Source organism: Phyllobates terribilis, unplaced genomic scaffold (genome assembly GCF_046119375.1).
Source record: "Phyllobates terribilis strain yellow unplaced genomic scaffold, ASM4611937v1 Scaffold_74__1_contigs__length_7073193, whole genome shotgun sequence".
In the NCBI taxonomy this organism is placed as follows: domain Eukaryota; kingdom Metazoa; phylum Chordata; class Amphibia; order Anura; family Dendrobatidae; genus Phyllobates; species Phyllobates terribilis.
The window spans coordinates 1,395,037-1,410,434 of NW_027362834.1; the positions used below are offsets into that span (position 1 = coordinate 1,395,037).

At 45.2% G+C, this 15,398-nt stretch overlaps 11 non-coding genes across 11 annotated transcripts; all 11 read left to right on the forward strand.

Moving 5' to 3' along the window:
- The first annotated feature begins 968 nt into the window (after nt 1-968).
- LOC141194625 (U2 spliceosomal RNA) lies at nt 969-1,159 on the forward strand. The gene has a single exon (XR_012267247.1). It is a non-coding gene; the product is annotated as a U2 spliceosomal RNA (small nuclear RNA).
- A 1,121-nt stretch (nt 1,160-2,280) lies between these two features.
- On the forward strand, nt 2,281-2,470 carry LOC141195886 (U2 spliceosomal RNA). Its single transcript, XR_012268457.1, has one exon. It is a non-coding gene; the product is annotated as a U2 spliceosomal RNA (small nuclear RNA).
- Nucleotides 2,471-3,591: 1,121 nt separating this feature from the next.
- On the forward strand, nt 3,592-3,782 carry LOC141195935 (U2 spliceosomal RNA). Its single transcript, XR_012268506.1, has one exon. It is a non-coding gene; the product is annotated as a U2 spliceosomal RNA (small nuclear RNA).
- Nucleotides 3,783-4,902: 1,120 nt separating this feature from the next.
- Nucleotides 4,903-5,093, forward strand: LOC141194627 (U2 spliceosomal RNA). The gene has a single exon (XR_012267249.1). It is a non-coding gene; the product is annotated as a U2 spliceosomal RNA (small nuclear RNA).
- Nucleotides 5,094-6,215: 1,122 nt separating this feature from the next.
- Nucleotides 6,216-6,406, forward strand: LOC141194628 (U2 spliceosomal RNA). The gene has a single exon (XR_012267250.1). It is a non-coding gene; the product is annotated as a U2 spliceosomal RNA (small nuclear RNA).
- Nucleotides 6,407-7,532: 1,126 nt separating this feature from the next.
- Nucleotides 7,533-7,723, forward strand: LOC141194629 (U2 spliceosomal RNA). Its single transcript, XR_012267251.1, has one exon. It is a non-coding gene; the product is annotated as a U2 spliceosomal RNA (small nuclear RNA).
- A 1,121-nt stretch (nt 7,724-8,844) lies between these two features.
- Nucleotides 8,845-9,035, forward strand: LOC141194630 (U2 spliceosomal RNA). The gene has a single exon (XR_012267252.1). It is a non-coding gene; the product is annotated as a U2 spliceosomal RNA (small nuclear RNA).
- A 1,120-nt stretch (nt 9,036-10,155) lies between these two features.
- Nucleotides 10,156-10,346, forward strand: LOC141194631 (U2 spliceosomal RNA). Its single transcript, XR_012267253.1, has one exon. It is a non-coding gene; the product is annotated as a U2 spliceosomal RNA (small nuclear RNA).
- Nucleotides 10,347-11,466: 1,120 nt separating this feature from the next.
- On the forward strand, nt 11,467-11,657 carry LOC141194632 (U2 spliceosomal RNA). Its single transcript, XR_012267254.1, has one exon. It is a non-coding gene; the product is annotated as a U2 spliceosomal RNA (small nuclear RNA).
- Nucleotides 11,658-12,778: 1,121 nt separating this feature from the next.
- Nucleotides 12,779-12,969, forward strand: LOC141194633 (U2 spliceosomal RNA). The gene has a single exon (XR_012267255.1). It is a non-coding gene; the product is annotated as a U2 spliceosomal RNA (small nuclear RNA).
- Nucleotides 12,970-14,090: 1,121 nt separating this feature from the next.
- Nucleotides 14,091-14,281, forward strand: LOC141194634 (U2 spliceosomal RNA). The gene has a single exon (XR_012267256.1). It is a non-coding gene; the product is annotated as a U2 spliceosomal RNA (small nuclear RNA).
- The last annotated feature ends 1,117 nt before the right edge of the window (nt 14,282-15,398 follow it).

Below are 15,398 nucleotides of genomic sequence, written 5' to 3' on the forward strand. Positions count from 1 at the left end.
GCTCATTTTGGTTCAACTTCAGCAACTGTGCATTGCATTGCCATGTAATGTAATGTAATGCAATGCTATCTATCTAGCTCTCCCTCTATACTTCCTTTTGGATAAACAGACATATTAGGCAAGCATTTTGGAGCTTTCACCTAAATAACTACAGGTGGTGAGATAAGCTGCACAATATAATTGACCTTTCAGTATATTGTTGCACACACACCATCTATTTAGCAAATGCCCTTGTTATCAACAGCAGCCTTTTAAACTCACTTGAGCTAACAGGTATGTGAGCTGGTTACTCTGCTGCGCTTAAAATTTCTTTTTTGGTTTGCTACAATGCCTTTTCTGAAACGTTGTCTCCCTCTGCTGGAACACTGACTTCTTTCATTTAATGCCTGCAGACTATAAAAGAGAAACCAACCCAAAAAGTTTGGTTGATTAGTCTGTGGCATTCTTTTAAACTGTTGCTTATGGCGGTCTCTGTGAGCTTCTCAGTGACATTCAGCCATCCAGGTATCCCGCCTGCAGTAGACGGAATGTGGCAATGGAACGCTGGCTGCGCGTGTCATAATAGGCTCTGAGCCTTTATATACCTGCGCACAGCAGCAGCCACCTTCAGTCTGCTGCTGGACAGCCAGCAGCAGCAGCAGCAGGAGAGGTAATTAATCAGCAACCCTCCTGCTAAGGGTAGACAGCTGCTCGTTCCACCCCCCCCCCGCCTTAATTGGTTCTCCTCCCTTCCAACGGTGTTGAGGCGGGTGGGAACAGCCGGGGGTTGAGGGTACTGTGCTAAAAGAGGTGGAGTTATGCAGATCTAAAACGCGTGGATTGCAGCAGCAGCAAGCCGAAAAGTGCAGGCATGTGAGGGATCTAGAGGTTGACAGCATGTCTTCTTAACGGGAGTCCAGGTGGCCATCTCCACAAATGGACTTTTCAGAATCCTTGGGTGGCACCGTAGTCGGAAACCAATTCTGGTTATCGCTTCTCGGCCTTTTGGCTAAGATCAAGTGTAGTATCTGTTCTTATCAGTTTAATATCTGATACGTCCCCTATCTGGGGACCATATATTAAATGGATTTTTAGAACAGGGAGATGGAAAAAGAGCTTGCTCTGTCCACTCCACGCATTGACCTGGTATTGCAGTATCTCCAGGACCGGTGCACCCCTTCTTTAATGCAGTTTCTAAAATCAGAAAGAATTGAATTCAATGCTTTTTGTTCATTTTGCTTGTTTGTCGGATTTTGGGATGGACTCTTTGGCTTTGCTTTTCTTCTCCTCATTGGATTTTTCATGTTAAAAGTTGCAGAAGCCAGATGACAAGCTCATTTTGGTTCAACTTCAGCAACTGTGCATTGCATTGCCATGTAATGTAATGTAATGCAATGCTATCTATCTAGCTCTCCCTCTAAACTTCCTTTTGGATAAACAGACATATTAGGCAAGCATTTTGGAGCTTTCACCTAAATAACTACAGGTGGTGAGATAAGCTGCACAATATAATTGACCTTTCAGTATATTGTTGCACACACACCATCTATTTAGCAAATGCCCTTGTTATCAACAGCAGCCTTTTAAACTCACCTGAGCTAACAGGTATGTGAGCTGGTTACTCTGCTGCGCTTAAAATTTCTTTTTTGGTTTGCTACAATGCCTTTTCTGAAACGTTGTCTCCCTCTGCTGGAACACTGACTTCTTTCATTTAATGCCTGCAGACTATAAAAGAGAAACCAACCCAAAAAGTTTGGTTGATTAGTCTGTGGCATTCTTTTAAACTGTTGATTATGGCGGTCTCTGTGAGCTTCTCAGTGACATTCAGCCATCCAGGTATCCCGCCTGCAGTAGATGGAATGTGGCAATGGAACGCTGGCTGCGCGTGTCATAATAGGCTCTGAGCCTTTATATACCTGCGCACAGCAGCAGCCACCTTCAGTCTGCTGCTGGACAGCCAGCAGCAGCAGCAGCAGGAGAGGTAATTAATCAGCAACCCTCCTGCTAAGGGTAGACAGCTGCTCGTTCCACCCCCCCCCCCGCCTTAATTGGTTCTCCTCCCTTCCAACGGTGTTGAGGCGGGTGGGAACAGCCGGGGGTTGAGGGTACTGTGCTAAAAGAGGTGGAGTTATGCAGATCTAAAACGCGTGGATTGCAGCAGCAGCAAGCCGAAAAGTGCAGGCATGTGAGGGATCTAGAGGTTGACAGCATGTCTTCTTAACGGGAGTCCAGGTGGCCATCTCCACAAATGGACTTTTCAGAATCCTTGGGTGGCACCGTAGTCGGAAACCAATTCTGGTTATCGCTTCTCGGCCTTTTGGCTAAGATCAAGTGTAGTATCTGTTCTTATCAGTTTAATATCTGATACGTCCCCTATCTGGGGACATATATTAAATGGATTTTTAGAACAGGGAGATGGAAAAAGAGCTTGCTCTGTCCACTCCACGCATTGACCTGGTATTGCAGTATCTCCAGGACCGGTGCACCCCTTCTTTAATGCAGTTTCTAAAATCAGAAAGAATTGAATTCAATGCTTTTTGTTCATTTTGCTTGTTTGTCGGATTTTGGGATGGACTCTTTGGCTTTGCTTTTCTTCTCCTCATTGGATTTTTCATGTTAAAAGTTGCAGAAGCCAGATGACAAGCTCATTTTGGTTCAACTTCAGCAACTGTGCATTGCATTGCCATGTAATGTAATGTAATGCAATGCTATCTATCTAGCTCTCCCTCTATACTTCCTTTTGGATAAACAGACATATTAGGCAAGCATTTTGGAGCTTTCACCTAAATAACTACAGGTGGTGAGATAAGCTGCACAATATAATTGACCTATCAGTATATTGTTGCACACACACCATCTATTTAGCAAATGCCCTTTTTATCAACAGCAGCCTTTTAAACTCACCTGAGCTAACAGGTATGTGAGCTGGTTACTCTGCTGCGCTTAAAATTTCTTTTTTGGTTTGCTACAATGCCTTTTCTGAAACGTTGTCTCCCTCTGCTGGAACACTGACTTCTTTCATTTAATGCCTGCAGACTATAAAAGAGAAACCAACCCAAAAAGTTTGGTTGATTAGTCTGTGGCATTCTTTTAAACTGTTGCTTATGGCGGTCTCTGTGAGCTTCTCAGTGACATTCAGCCATCCAGGTATCCCGCCTGCAGTAGACGGAATGTGGCAATGGAACGCTGGCTGCGCGTGTCATAATAGGCTCTGAGCCTTTATATACCTGCGCACAGCAGCAGCCACCTTCAGTCTGCTGCTGGACAGCCAGCAGCAGCAGCAGCAGGAGAGGTAATTAATCAGCAACCCTCCTGCTAAGGGTAGACAGCTGCTCGTTCCACCCCACCCCCCGCCTTAATTGGTTCTCCTCCCTTCCAACGGTGTTGAGGCGGGTGGGAACATCCGGGGGTTGAGGGTACTGTGCTAAAAGAGGTGGAGTTATGCAGATCTAAAACGCGTGGATTGCAGCAGCAGCAAGCCGAAAAGTGCAGGCATGTGAGGGATCTAGAGGTTGACAGCATGTCTTCTTAACGGGAGTCCAGGTGGCCATCTCCACAAATGGACTTTTCAGAATCCTTGGGTGGCACCGTAGTCGGAAACCAATTCTGGTTATCGCTTCTCGGCCGTTTGGCTAAGATCAAGTGTAGTATCTGTTCTTATCAGTTTAATATCTGATACGTCCCCTATCTGGGGACCATATATTAAATGGATTTTTAGAACAGGGAGATGGAAAAAGAGCTTGCTCTGTCCACTCCACGCATTGACCTGGTATTGCAGTATCTCCAGGACCGGTGCACCCCTTCTTTAATGCAGTTTCTAAAATCAGAAAGAATTGAATTCAATGCTTTTTGTTCATTTTGCTTGTTTGTCGGATTTTGGGATGGACTCTTTGGCTTTGCTTTTCTTCTCCTCATTGGATTTTTCATGTTAAAAGTTGCAGAAGCCAGATGACAAGCTCATTTTGGTTCAACTTCAGCAACTGTGCATTGCATTGCCATGTAATGTAATGTAATGCAATGCAATCTATCTAGCTCTCCCTCTAAACTTCCTTTTGGATAAACAGACATATTAGGCAAGCATTTTGGAGCTTTCACCGAAATAACTACAGGTGGTGAGATAAGCTGCACAATATAATTGACCTTTCAGTATATTGTTGCACACACACCATCTATTTAGCAAATGCCCTTGTTATCAACAGCAGCCTTTTAAACTCACCTGAGCTAACAGGTATGTGAGCTGGTTACTCTGCTGCGCTTAAAATTTCTTTTTTGGTTTGCTACAATGCCTTTTCTGAAACGTTGTCTCCCTCTGCTGGAACACTGACTTCTTTCATTTAATGCCTGCAGACTATAAAAGAGAAACCAACCCAAAAAGTTTGGTTGATTAGTCTGTGGCATTCTTTTAAACTGTTGCTTATGGCGGTCTCTGTGAGCTTCTCAGTGACATTCAGCCATCCAGGTATCCCGCCTGCAGTAGACGGAATGTGGCAATGGAACGCTGGCTGCGCGTGTCATAATAGGCTCTGAGCCTTTATATACCTGCGCACAGCAGCAGCCACCTTCAGTCTGCTGCTGGACAGCCAGCAGCAGCAGCAGCAGGAGAGGTAATTAATCAGCAACCCTCCTGCTAAGGGTAGACAGCTGCTCGTTCCACCCCCCCCCCGCCTTAATTGGTTCTCCTCCCTTCCAACGGTGTTGAGGCGGGTGGGAACAGCCGGGGGTTGAGGGTACTGTGCTAAAAGAGGTGGAGTTATGCAGATCTAAAACGCGTGGATTGCAGCAGCAGCAAGCCGAAAAGTGCAGGCATGTGAGGGATCTAGAGGTTGACAGCATGTCTTCTTAACGGGAGTCCAGGTGGCCATCTCCACAAATGGACTTTTCAGAATCCTTGGGTGGCACCGTAGTCGGAAACCAATTCTGGTTATCGCTTCTCGGCCTTTTGGCTAAGATCAAGTGTAGTATCTGTTCTTATCAGTTTAATATCTGATACGTCCCCTATCTGGGGACCATATATTAAATGGATTTTTAGAACAGGGAGATGGAAAAAGAGCTTGCTCTGTCCACTCCACGCATTGACCTGGTATTGCAGTATCTCCAGGACCGGTGCACCCCTTCTTTAATGCAGTTTCTAAAATCAGAAAGAATTGAATTCAATGCTTTTTGTTCATTTTGCTTGTTTGTCGGATTTTGGGATGGACTCTTTGGCTTTGCTTTTCTTCTCCTCATTGGATTTTTCATGTTAAAAGTTGCAGAAGCCAGATGACAAGCTCATTTTGGTTCAACTTCAGCAACTGTGCATTGCATTGCCATGTAATGTAATGTAATGCAATGCTATCTATCTAGCTCTCCCTCTATACTTCCTTTTGGATAAACAGACATATTAGGCAAGCATTTTGGAGCTTTCACCTAAATAACTACAGGTGGTGAGATAAGCTGCACAATATAATTGACCTTTCAGTATATTGTTGCACACACACCATCTATTTAGCAAATGCCCTTGTTATCAACAGCAGCCTTTTAAACTCACCTGAGCTAACAGGTATGTGAGCTGGTTACTCTGCTGCGCTTAAAATTTCTTTTTTGGTTTGCTACAATGCCTTTTCTGAAACGTTGTCTCCCTCTGCTGGAACACTGACTTCTTTCATTTAATGCCTGCAGACTATAAAAGAGAAACCAACCCAAAAAGTTTGGTTGATTAGTCTGTGGCATTCTTTTAAACTGTTGCTTATGGCGGTCTCTGTGAGCTTCTCAGTGACATTCAGCCATCCAGGTATCCCGCCTGCAGTAGACGGAATGTGGCAATGGAACGCTGGCTGCGCGTGTCATAATAGGCTCTGAGCCTTTATATACCTGCGCACAGCAGCAGCCACCTTCAGTCTGCTGCTGGACAGCCAGCAGCAGCAGCAGCAGGAGAGGTAATTAATCAGCAACCCTCCTGCTAAGGGTAGACAGCTGCTCGTTACACCCCCCCCCCCCGCCTTAATTGGTTCTCCTCCCTTCCAACGGTGTTGAGGCGGGTGGGAACAGCCGGGGGTTGAGGGTACTGTGCTAAAAGAGGTGGAGTTATGCAGATCTAAAACGCGTGGATTGCAGCAGCAGCAAGCCGAAAAGTGCAGGCATGTGAGGGATCTAGAGGTTGACAGCATGTCTTCTTAACGGGAGTCCAGGTGGCCATCTCCACAAATGGACTTTTCAGAATCCTTGGGTGGCACCGTAGTCGGAAACCAATTCTGGTTATCGCTTCTCGGCCTTTTGGCTAAGATCAAGTGTAGTATCTGTTCTTATCAGTTTAATATCTGATACGTCCCCTATCTGGGGACCATATATTAAATGGATTTTTAGAACAGGGAGATGGAAAAAGAGCTTGCTCTGTCCACTCCACGCATTGACCTGGTATTGCAGTATCTCCAGGACCGGTGCACCCCTTCTTTAATGCAGTTTCTAAAATCAGAAAGAATTGAATTCAATGCTTTTTGTTCATTTTGCTTGTTTGTCGGATTTTGGGATGGACTCTTTGGCTTTGCTTTTCTTCTCCTCATTGGATTTTTCATGTTAAAAGTTGCAGAAGCCAGATGACAAGCTCATTTTGGTTCAACTTCAGCAACTGTGCATTGCATTGCCATGTAATGTAATGTAATGCAATGCTATCTATCTAGCTCTCCCTCTATACTTCCTTTTGGATAAACAGACATATTAGGCAAGCATTTTGGAGCTTTCACCTAAATAACTACAGGTGGTGAGATAAGCTGCACAATATAATTGACCTTTCAGTATATTGTTGCACACACACCATCTATTTAGCAAATGCCCTTGTTATCAACAGCAGCCTTTTAAACTCACCTGAGCTAACAGGTATGTGAGCTGGTTACTCTGCTGCGCTTAAAATTTCTTTTTTGGTTTGCTACAATGCCTTTTCTGAAACGTTGTCTCCCTCTGCTGGAACACTGACTTCTTTCATTTAATGCCTGCAGACTATAAAAGAGAAACCAACCCAAAAAGTTTGGTTGATTAGTCTGTGGCATTCTTTTAAACTGTTGCTTATGGCGGTCTCTGTGAGCTTCTCAGTGACATTCAGCCATCCAGGTATCCCGCCTGCAGTAGACGGAATGTGGCAATGGAACGCTGGCTGCGCGTGTCATAATAGGCTCTGAGCCTTTATATACCTGCGCACAGCAGCAGCCACCTTCAGTCTGCTGCTGGACAGCCAGCAGCAGCAGCAGCAGGAGAGGTAATTAATCAGCAACCCTCCTGCTAAGGGTAGACAGCTGCTCGTTCCACCCCCCCCCCCCCCCCGCCTTAATTGGTTCTCCTCCCTTCCAACGGTGTTGAGGCGGGTGGGAACAGCCGGGGGTTGAGGGTACTGTGCTAAAAGAGGTGGAGTTATGCAGATCTAAAACGCGTGGATTGCAGCAGCAGCAAGCCGAAAAGTGCAGGCATGTGAGGGATCTAGAGGTTGACAGCATGTCTTCTTAACGGGAGTCCAGGTGGCCATCTCCACAAATGGACTTTTCAGAATCCTTGGGTGGCACCGTAGTCGGAAACCAATTCTGGTTATCGCTTCTCGGCCTTTTGGCTAAGATCAAGTGTAGTATCTGTTCTTATCAGTTTAATATCTGATACGTCCCCTATCTGGGGACCATATATTAAATGGATTTTTAGAACAGGGAGATGGAAAAAGAGCTTGCTCTGTCCACTCCACGCATTGACCTGGTATTGCAGTATCTCCAGGACCGGTGCACCCCTTCTTTAATGCAGTTTCTAAAATCAGAAAGAATTGAATTCAATGCTTTTTGTTCATTTTGCTTGTTTGTCGGATTTTGGGATGGACTCTTTGGCTTTGCTTTTCTTCTCCTCATTGGATTTTTCATGTTAAAAGTTGCAGAAGCCAGATGACAAGCTCATTTTGGTTCAACTTCAGCAACTGTGCATTGCATTGCCATGTAATGTAATGTAATGCAATGCTATCTATCTAGCTCTCCCTCTATACTTCCTTTTGGATAAACAGACATATTAGGCAAGCATTTTGGAGCTTTCACCTAAATAACTACAGGTGGTGAGATAAGCTGCACAATATAATTGACCTTTCAGTATATTGTTGCACACACACCATCTATTTAGCAAATGCCCTTGTTATCAACAGCAGCCTTTTAAACTCACCTGAGCTAACAGGTATGTGAGCTGGTTACTCTGCTGCGCTTAAAATTTCTTTTTTGGTTTGCTACAATGCCTTTTCTGAAACGTTGTCTCCCTCTGCTGGAACACTGACTTCTTTCATTTAATGCCTGCAGACTATAAAAGAGAAACCAACCCAAAAAGTTTGGTTGATTAGTCTGTGGCATTCTTTTAAACTGTTGCTTATGGCGGTCTCTGTGAGCTTCTCAGTGACATTCAGCCATCCAGGTATCCCGCCTGCAGTAGACGGAATGTGGCAATGGAACGCTGGCTGCGCGTGTCATAATAGGCTCTGAGCCTTTATATACCTGCGCACAGCAGCAGCCACCTTCAGTCTGCTGCTGGACAGCCAGCAGCAGCAGCAGCAGGAGAGGTAATTAATCAGCAACCCTCCTGCTAAGGGTAGACAGCTGCTCGTTCCACCCCCCCCCCCGCCTTAATTGGTTCTCCTCCCTTCCAACGGTGTTGAGGCGGGTGGGAACAGCCGGGGGTTGAGGGTACTGTGCTAAAAGAGGTGGAGTTATGCAGATCTAAAACGCGTGGATTGCAGCAGCAGCAAGCCGAAAAGTGCAGGCATGTGAGGGATCTAGAGGTTGACAGCATGTCTTCTTAACGGGAGTCCAGGTGGCCATCTCCACAAATGGACTTTTCAGAATCCTTGGGTGGCACCGTAGTCGGAAACCAATTCTGGTTATCGCTTCTCGGCCTTTTGGCTAAGATCAAGTGTAGTATCTGTTCTTATCAGTTTAATATCTGATACGTCCCCTATCTGGGGACCATATATTAAATGGATTTTTAGAACAGGGAGATGGAAAAAGAGCTTGCTCTGTCCACTCCACGCATTGACCTGGTATTGCAGTATCTCCAGGACCGGTGCACCCCTTCTTTAATGCAGTTTCTAAAATCAGAAAGAATTGAATTCAATGCTTTTTGTTCATTTTGCTTGTTTGTCGGATTTTGGGATGGACTCTTTGGCTTTGCTTTTCTTCTCCTCATTGGATTTTTCATGTTAAAAGTTGCAGAAGCCAGATGACAAGCTCATTTTGGTTCAACTTCAGCAACTGTGCATTGCATTGCCATGTAATGTAATGTAATGCAATGCTATCTATCTAGCTCTCCCTCTATACTTCCTTTTGGATAAACAGACATATTAGGCAAGCATTTTGGAGCTTTCACCTAAATAACTACAGGTGGTGAGATAAGCTGCACAATATAATTGACCTTTCAGTTTATTGTTGCACACACACCATCTATTTAGCAAATGCCCTTGTTATCAACAGCAGCCTTTTAAACTCACCTGAGCTAACAGGTATGTGAGCTGGTTACTCTGCTGCGCTTAAAATTTCTTTTTTGGTTTGCTACAATGCCTTTTCTGAAACGTTGTCTCCCTCTGCTGGAACACTGACTTCTTTCATTTAATGCCTGCAGACTATAAAAGAGAAACCAACCCAAAAAGTTTGGTTGATTAGTCTGTGGCATTCTTTTAAACTGTTGCTTATGGCGGTCTCTGTGAGCTTCTCAGTGACATTCAGCCATCCAGGTATCCCGCCTGCAGTAGACGGAATGTGGCAATGGAACGCTGGCTGCGCGTGTCATAATAGGCTCTGAGCCTTTATATACCTGCGCACAGCAGCAGCCACCTTCAGTCTGCTGCTGGACAGCCAGCAGCAGCAGCAGCAGGAGAGGTAATTAATCAGCAACCCTCCTGCTAAGGGTAGACAGCTGCTCGTTCCACCCCCCCCCCGCCTTAATTGGTTCTCCTCCCTTCCAACGGTGTTGAGGCGGGTGGGAACAGCCGGGGGTTGAGGGTACTGTGCTAAAAGAGGTGGAGTTATGCAGATCTAAAACGAGTGGATTGCAGCAGCAGCAAGCCGAAAAGTGCAGGCATGTGAGGGATCTAGAGGTTGACAGCATGTCTTCTTAACGGGAGTCCAGGTGGCCATCTCCACAAATGGACTTTTCAGAATCCTTGGGTGGCACCGTAGTCGGAAACCAATTCTGGTTATCGCTTCTCGGCCTTTTGGCTAAGATCAAGTGTAGTATCTGTTCTTATCAGTTTAATATCTGATACGTCCCCTATCTGGGGACCATATATTAAATGGATTTTTAGAACAGGGAGATGGAAAAAGAGCTTGCTCTGTCCACTCCACGCATTGACCTGGTATTGCAGTATCTCCAGGACCGGTGCACCCCTTCTTTAATGCAGTTTCTAAAATCAGAAAGAATTGAATTCAATGCTTTTTGTTCATTTTGCTTGTTTGTCGGATTTTGGGATGGACTCTTTGGCTTTGCTTTTCTTCTCCTCATTGGATTTTTCATGTTAAAAGTTGCAGAAGCCAGATGACAAGCTCATTTTGGTTCAACTTCAGCAACTGTGCATTGCATTGCCATGTAATGTAATGTAATGCAATGCTATCTATCTAGCTCTCCCTCTATACTTCCTTTTGGATAAACAGACATATTAGGCAAGCATTTTGGAGCTTTCACCTAAATAACTACAGGTGGTGAGATAAGCTGCACAATATAATTGACCTTTCAGTATAATGTTGCACACACACCATCTATTTAGCAAATGCCCTTGTTATCAACAGCAGCCTTTTAAACTCACCTGAGCTAACAGGTATGTGAGCTGGTTACTCTGCTGCGCTTAAAATTTCTTTTTTGGTTTGCTACAATGCCTTTTCTGAAACGTTGTCTCCCTCTGCTGGAACACTGACTTCTTTCATTTAATGCCTGCAGACTATAAAAGAGAAACCAACCCAAAAAGTTTGGTTGATTAGTCTGTGGCATTCTTTTAAACTGTTGCTTATGGCGGTCTCTGTGAGCTTTTCAGTGACATTCAGCCATCCAGGTATCCCGCCTGCAGTAGACGGAATGTGGCAATGGAACGCTGGCTGCGCATGTCATAATAGGCTCTGAGCCTTTATATACCTGCGCACAGCAGCAGCCACCTTCAGTCTGCTGCTGGACAGCCAGCAGCAGCAGCAGCAGGAGAGGTAATTAATCAGCAACCCTCTTGCTAAGGGTAGACAGCTGCTCGTTCCACCCCCCCCCCGCCTTAATTGGTTCTCCTCCCTTCCAACGGTGTTGAGGCGGGTGGGAACAGCCGGGGGTTGAGGGTACTGTGCTAAAAGAGGTGGAGTTATGCAGATCTAAAACGCGTGGATTGCAGCAGCAGCAAGCCGAAAAGTGCAGGCATGTGAGGGATCTAGAGGTTGACAGCATGTCTTCTTAACGGGAGTCCAGGTGGCCATCTCCACAAATGGACTTTTCAGAATCCTTGGGTGGCACCGTAGTCGGAAACCAATTCTGGTTATCGCTTCTCGGCCTTTTGGCTAAGATCAAGTGTAGTATCTGTTCTTATCAGTTTAATATCTGATACGTCCCCTATCTGGGGACCATATATTAAATGGATTTTTAGAACAGGGAGATGGAAAAAGAGCTTGCTCTGTCCACTCCACGCATTGACCTGGTATTGCAGTATCTCCAGGACCGGTGCACCCCTTCTTTAATGCAGTTTCTAAAATCAGAAAGAATTGAATTCAATGCTTTTTGTTCATTTTGCTTGTTTGTCGGATTTTGGGATGGACTCTTTGGCTTTGCTTTTCTTCTCCTCATTGGATTTTTCATGTTAAAAGTTGCAGAAGCCAGATGACAAGCTCATTTTGGTTCAACTTCAGCAACTCTGCATTGCATTGCCATGTAATGTAATGTAATGCAATGCTATCTATCTAGCTCTCCCTCTATACTTCCTTTTGGATAAACAGACATATTAGGCAAGCATTTTGGAGCTTTCACCTAAATAACTACAGGTGGTGAGATAAGCTGCACAATATAATTGACCTTTCAGTTTATTGTTGCACACACACCATCTATTTAGCAAATGCCCTTGTTATCAACAGCAGCCTTTTAAACTCACCTGAGCTAACAGGTATGTGAGCTGGTTACTCTGCTGCGCTTAAAATTTCTTTTTTGGTTTGCTACAATGCCTTTTCTGAAACGTTGTCTCCCTCTGCTGGAACACTGACTTCTTTCATTTAATGCCTGCAGACTATAAAAGAGAAACCAACCCAAAAAGTTTGGTTGATTAGTCTGTGGCATTCTTTTAAACTGTTGCTTATGGCTGTCTCTGTGAGCTTCTCAGTGACATTCAGCCATCCAGGTATCCCGCCTGCAGTAGACGGAATGTGGCAATGGAACGCTGGCTGCGCGTGTCATAATAGGCTCTGAGCCTTTATATACCTGCGCACAGCAGCAGCCACCTTCAGTCTGCTGCTGGACAGCCAGCAGCAGCAGCAGCAGGAGAGGTAATTAATCAGCAACCCTCCTGCTAAGGGTAGACAGCTGCTCGTTCCACCCCCCCCCCCGCCTTAATTGGTTCTCCTCCCTTCCAACGGTGTTGAGGCGGGTGGGAACAGCCGGGGGTTGAGGGTACTGTGCTAAAAGAGGTGGAGTTATGCAGATCTAAAACGCGTGGATTGCAGCAGCAGCAAGCCGAAAAGTGCAGGCATGTGAGGGATCTAGAGGTTGACAGCATGTCTTCTTAACGGGAGTCCAGGTGGCCATCTCCACAAATGGACTTTTCAGAATCCTTGGGTGGCACCGTAGTCGGAAACCAATTCTGGTTATCGCTTCTCGGCCTTTTGGCTAAGATCAAGTGTAGTATCTGTTCTTATCAGTTTAATATCTGATACGTCCCCTATCTGGGGACCATATATTAAATGGATTTTTAGAACAGGGAGATGGAAAAAGAGCTTGCTCTGTCCACTCCACGCATTGACCTGGTATTGCAGTATCTCCAGGACCGGTGCACCCCTTCTTTAATGCAGTTTCTAAAATCAGAAAGAATTGAATTCAATGCTTTTTGTTCATTTTGCTTGTTTGTCGGATTTTGGGATGGACTCTTTGGCTTTGCTTTTCTTCTCCTCATTGGATTTTTCATGTTAAAAGTTGCAGAAGCCAGATGACAAGCTCATTTTGGTTCAACTTCAGCAACTGTGCATTGCATTGCCATGTAATGTAATGTAATGCAATGCTATCTATCTAGCTCTCCCTCTATACTTCCTTTTGGATAAACAGACATATTAGGCAAGCATTTTGGAGCTTTCACCTAAATAACTACAGGTGGTGAGATAAGCTGCACAATATAATTGACCTTTCAGTATAATGTTGCACACACACCATCTATTTAGCAAATGCCCTTGTTATCAACAGCAGCCTTTTAAACTCACCTGAGCTAACAGGTATGTGAGCTGGTTACTCTGCTGCGCTTAAAATTTCTTTTTTGGTTTGCTACAATGCCTTTTCTGAAACGTTGTCTCCCTCTGCTGGAACACTGACTTCTTTCATTTAATGCCTGCAGACTATAAAAGAGAAACCAACCCAAAAAGTTTGGTTGATTAGTCTGTGGCATTCTTTTAAACTGTTGCTTATGGCGGTCTCTGTGAGCTTCTCAGTGACATTCAGCCATCCAGGTATCCCGCCTGCAGTAGACGGAATGTGGCAATGGAACGCTGGCTGCGCGTGTCATAATAGGCTCTGAGCCTTTATATACCTGCGCACAGCAGCAGCCACCTTCAGTCTGCTGCTGGACAGCCAGCAGCAGCAGCAGCAGGAGAGGTAATTAATCAGCAACCCTCTTGCTAAGGGTAGACAGCTGCTCGTTCCACCCCCCCCCCCGCCTTAATTGGTTCTCCTCCCTTCCAACGGTGTTGAGGCGGGTGGGAACAGCCGGGGGTTGAGGGTACTGTGCTAAAAGAGGTGGAGTTATGCAGATCTAAAACGCGTGGATTGCAGCAGCAGCAAGCCGAAAAGTGCAGGCATGTGAGGGATCTAGAGGTTGACAGCATGTCTTCTTAACGGGAGTCCAGGTGGCCATCTCCACAAATGGACTTTTCAGAATCCTTGGGTGGCACCGTAGTCGGAAACCAATTCTGGTTATCGCTTCTCGGCCTTTTGGCTAAGATCAAGTGTAGTATCTGTTCTTATCAGTTTAATATCTGATACGTCCCCTATCTGGGGACCATATATTAAATGGATTTTTAGAACAGGGAGATGGAAAAAGAGCTTGCTCTGTCCACTCCACGCATTGACCTGGTATTGCAGTATCTCCAGGACCGGTGCACCCCTTCTTTAATGCAGTTTCTAAAATCAGAAAGAATTGAATTCAATGCTTTTTGTTCATTTTGCTTGTTTGTCGGATTTTGGGATGGACTCTTTGGCTTTGCTTTTCTTCTCCTCATTGGATTTTTCATGTTAAAAGTTGCAGAAGCCAGATGACAAGCTCATTTTGGTTCAACTTCAGCAACTCTGCATTGCATTGCCATGTAATGTAATGTAATGCAATGCTATCTATCTAGCTCTCCCTCTATACTTCCTTTTGGATAAACAGACATATTAGGCAAGCATTTTGGAGCTTTCACCTAAATAACTACAGGTGGTGAGATAAGCTGCACAATATAATTGACCTTTCAGTATATTGTTGCACACACACCATCTATTTAGCAAATGCCCTTGTTATCAACAGCAGCCTTTTAAACTCACCTGAGCTAACAGGTATGTGAGCTGGTTACTCTGCTGCGCTTAAAATTTCTTTTTTGGTTTGCTACAATGCCTTTTCTGAAACGTTGTCTCCCTCTGCTGGAACACTGACTTCTTTCATTTAATGCCTGCAGACTATAAAAGAGAAACCAACCCAAAAAGTTTGGTTGATTAGTCTGTGGCATTCTTTTAAACTGTTGCTTATGGCGGTCTCTGTGAGCTTCTCAGTGACATTCAGCCATCCAGGTATCCCGCCTGCAGTAGACGGAATGTGGCAATGGAACGCTGGCTGCGCGTGTCATAATAGGCTCTGAGCCTTTATATACCTGCGCACAGCAGCAGCCACCTTCAGTCTGCTGCTGGACAGCCAGCAGCAGCAGCAGCAGGAGAGGTAATTAATCAGCAACCCTCCTGCTAAGGGTAGACAGCTGCTCGTTCCACCCCCCCCCCGCCTTAATTGGTTCTCCTCCCTTCCAACGGTGTTGAGGCGGGTGGGAACAGCCGGGGGTTGAGGGTACTGTGCTAAAAGAGGTGGAGTTATGCAGATCTATAACGCGTGGATTGCAGCAGCAGCAAGCCGAAAAGTGCAGGCATGTGAGGGATCTAGAGGTTGACAGCATGTCTTCTTAACGGGAGTCCAGGTGGCCATCTCCACAAATGGACTTTTCAGAATCCTTGGGTGGCACCGTAGTCGGAAACCAATTCTG